The 3,949-nt window shown below is 45.9% G+C and overlaps 1 pseudogene; it reads right to left on the reverse strand.

The window, feature by feature from the left end:
- Positions 1-2,142: 2,142 nt before the first annotated feature.
- LOC110285973 lies at positions 2,143-3,294 on the reverse strand (annotated as a pseudogene).
- Positions 3,295-3,949: the final 655 nt, after the last annotated feature.

Here is a 3,949-nt window from a genome sequence, read left to right on the forward strand (position 1 = left end):
TGTCCTGGAACTCACTTTGTAGACCAGGCTGGCCTTGAACTCAGAAATCCGCCTGCCTCTGCCTCCCGAGTGCTGGGATTAAAGGCATGCACCACCATGTAATTTAAAATGTTTAAGGATTTATTTTATACGTATGCTTTGATGCATGTATATCTGTGCCTGGTGCCCAGGGAAGTCAGAAGAGGGCATCGTATCCCCTGAGGCTGGTGCTCTGGAAGAGCAAGTACTTTTAACTCCTGAGCCATCTCTCCAGCCCCAAGATTTATTTGCTATGATTTTTTATTTGTAGGTATGTATGTGTGCACATGAGCAGACTGTACTCAAGGAAGCCAGACTAGCTGGATCCCCTGGAGATGGGGTAACAACAGGTAGTTCTGAGGGTAATTGAACTCAGGTCCTGTGAAAGAGCACAAGAGCTCTTAACTAGTGAGCTATCTCTCCAGCCCTTATTTTTTAACTCCAGAAAGTAGCTTCCTGCATGAGAACATGGCCATACACATCCACCTCCCTTTCTTTGAGATTTTGATACTGTTGCTGCTGCCTCTTGGAAAAGAAAATCCTCTAGGACTGAGCTAAAAAAAAAGCCAGATGGATGGAACTGGGGTTGCCATGGCAACACCACCTGAGGCTAGTGACCCTGCTGAGTCTCTTCCAGTTATGTTGACATTTGGTGTGGTTTCCATGCTTGCTGAACACTGAAGTGTCTGTCCAACTATGAGAGGCCATTCCCAGAGGTCTTAATTTATCAGCTCTGTCAGTAGCATTTGGGCTGCTCACATTTATATGTCTGGACAACCACTGGCCACTTGGAGGTAGGACAGGATGGAAGAAGGCTCAGACCTGGCGGGGTACTATCAGATTTGGTAAAGCTGTATATAATATGTCTAGGGTTTATTTACTCCCAACTGGGGCAGAGGCAGGTGCTCAGGAAGGCAGTAATGAGATCAACATTACCACAGGAAAAAAAAGTGGCTACTGTGGATGCTATCTGGGATGGACCACTGTGCTAAAATTCCACCCTCAGAACAGAAATACTAGTGCTAGAGTGGCCTGAGCTCAGGGGTAAGGCCCTTCCTGCCTCCGAGCAGGACCAGGTGATGTTAGCAAGCCCTACCTACACTTTATTGTAAGGCATTCTGTTACACACAAAGAATTCTACTCTTTAGTGAGCATGCTTACACTTTCAGAGGTTTGATCCCTAATTGCACATGCCTGAGACAGATGGGCAGTCTCAAGGACAGGCATCCCATGCTGTAAGTGAGCCCTCAGCAATATGTCATGTCTCCTAGGCAACCAAGTAAGAGCTCACACAGGTGTCAGGCCTAAGAAATTTCCACTTCACCCTGTAAAGAGCTTATCTTCCCTCCCTTTCTTCCTAATTAGCATTGGAACCACATTAGAGCAGATGGAATCCTAACTTTAGATTTCCCTATTACTGATTTTAAAAGATCAAAGCTAGGCACGGTAGCACAGGCCAAGGGCAGAAGGCAGAAGGCAGAAAATCTCTGTGATTCCCAGGCCCAAAAAGCACCACACAGTGAGACCCTGTCTAACAAGTGGAGGTGGGAGGTGTGGTAGTAATGTAAACCTACAATTTTATCAAAATTTCAATTAAGAACATTTTGTTTTGTTTTCTGAGGCAGAATCCCACTATGTGGAGTGGGCTTACAACTATGAACATTTTAGCTGGGCAGTGGTGGCGCACGCCTTTAACCCCAGCACTCGAGAGGCAGAGGCAGGCAGATTTCTGAGTTCGAGGCCAGCCTGGTCTACAGAGTGAGTTCTAGGATAGCCAGGGCTACACAGAGAAACCCTGTCTCGGGAAAAACAAAAACAAAACTACGAACATTTTAAATACAAAATCCAACATGAAGGCTGAGATGAAAATTGACAGAACCTTCGTCCAGGAATGGTGATAAAACAAGGGGAATGAAACCATAATGGAGTCCATTTCCTTTTCTTTCTTTCTTTTTTCTTTTTTCTTTTTTTGGTTTTTCGAGACAGGGTTTCTCTGTGTAGCCCTGGCTGTCCTGGAACTCACTCTGTAGACCAGGCTGGCCTCGAACTCAGAAATCCACCTGCCTCTGCCTCCCGAGTGCTGGGATTAAAGGCGTGCGCCACCACGCCCGGCTCTTTATTTTTTCATTTCTTGCATTTGAAGTACTCCGTGATGACAAGTGACATCCTACGCCTGAGATTCTTCGCCATAGCCCTTAACCACTACACAACTGCAACCTACTGCTCTATGTGGCTTGCCTCTGGATTGATTTTACATAGGCCTACCATTCCCCAAGTTTCCTCTTGTCAAGTATAATTAGGTTGGTTTGGTGCTTGACACAAAGTGTCTGTGCCAGCTTGAGACACCTGAGCTTGTCACAGTTGGATGCAAGCCCACAGAAATGGGCTTGGTGCTTGTCGAAGGCTCTGGCAGCTTCGTGTTTGCCCTGTGCTAGCCATCATGAATGAGGGCTGCCTTTGACACCTCTTGGAGAGCAATTTTGACATCGATTACACCTCCAGCAGCAGTGCCTTCCTCAGGTGGCACTGGAGGCAGCTTTGCATAACTGTGTAACTCAACAGCAAGGGAAGTGAAAAAGCAAGTCAGTTTCCTCTGTCACTTTCCAGACGTCATTCCAGAGGCTTCAGCTCTCCATTTGTTATCCACTTTTAAATATTATTATTGAGGCAAAGTCTCTGTTATTTATTATTGAGGCAGGGTCTTTTTGTTGTTGTTTTTTTTTTTTCTAGACAGGGTTTCTCTGTATAGCCCTGGCTGTCCAGGAACTCACTTTGAAGACCAGGCTGGCCTCGAACTCAGAAATCCACCTGCCTCTGCCTCTTGAGTGCTGGGACTAAAGGCGTGCGCCACCACGCCTGGCTCTTATTTTTTTTTTTTTTAAGATTTATTTTATGTATATGAGTACACTGTAGCTGTCTTCAGACACACCAGAAGAGGACATCAGATCCCATTGTAGATGGTTGTGAGCCACCATGTGGGTGCTGGGAATTGAACTCAGGACCACTGGAAGAGCAGTCAGTGCTGTTTACCGATGAGCCATCTCTCCAGCCCCATCTCTGTTGTTATTTACTATTGAGGCAGCGTCTCACAGGTCTCTCCTAGCCCTGACTGGTCAGGAACTTACCCAATTGTTTCTGCCTCCCTATAGCTAAGCTTTAAGATGTACATGAGTCACCTCACCAAGCAGCATCAGCTTTTAAGAGTTTCTGAAATTCAACATAATTAACACTGGGGCCATACTTTGTAAGATGTAATCCTTCAGCAACTGGCCACATGGCCCTTAAAAAACAACAACAAAAAAAAACAAATAGGAAAGGTGACACACACCTGCAATCTTTACATTTGGAAGGTGGATCCAGAAGGAGCAGGAATTCAAAGCTAGCCTAGAATACACAGTAATTGAAGGCTAGCAAAGATTAGACCAGAACTTATCTCAAAAGCAAACAATAACAACAACAATAAAGTTCTAGTTCCAGCTGGGTGGAGATGGTACACACCTTTAATCCCAGTACTCCAGAGACATAGGTAGGCTTATCTCCCAGTTCAAGGCCAGCCTGGTCTAGATAGAGTTCTAGAACTGCCAGGGCTATTCAGACAAACCCTGTCTCAAAACAAAACAAAAATAGGGGCTGGAAAGATGGCTCAGTGGTTACAGGGACTGACCGCTCTTTTAGAGGTCCTGAGTTCAATTCTCAGCAACCACATGGAGGCTGTACTGGCTGGTTTTGTATGTCAACATGACACAGCTGGAGTTATCACAGAGAAAGCCTCCCTTGAGGAAATGCCTCCATGAGATTCAGCTGTAAGGCATTTTCTCAATTAGTGATCACGGGTGGGTGGGCCCATTGTGGGTGGTCTTGGGTTCTATAAGAAAGCAAGCTGAGCAAGGCAGGGGAAGCAAGCCAATAAGTAACAGCGCCCCCCCCCCCC

The sequence above is a fragment of the Mus caroli genome, chromosome 19, assembly GCF_900094665.2.
Source record: "Mus caroli chromosome 19, CAROLI_EIJ_v1.1, whole genome shotgun sequence".
In the NCBI taxonomy this organism is placed as follows: Eukaryota; Metazoa; Chordata; class Mammalia; order Rodentia; family Muridae; genus Mus; species Mus caroli.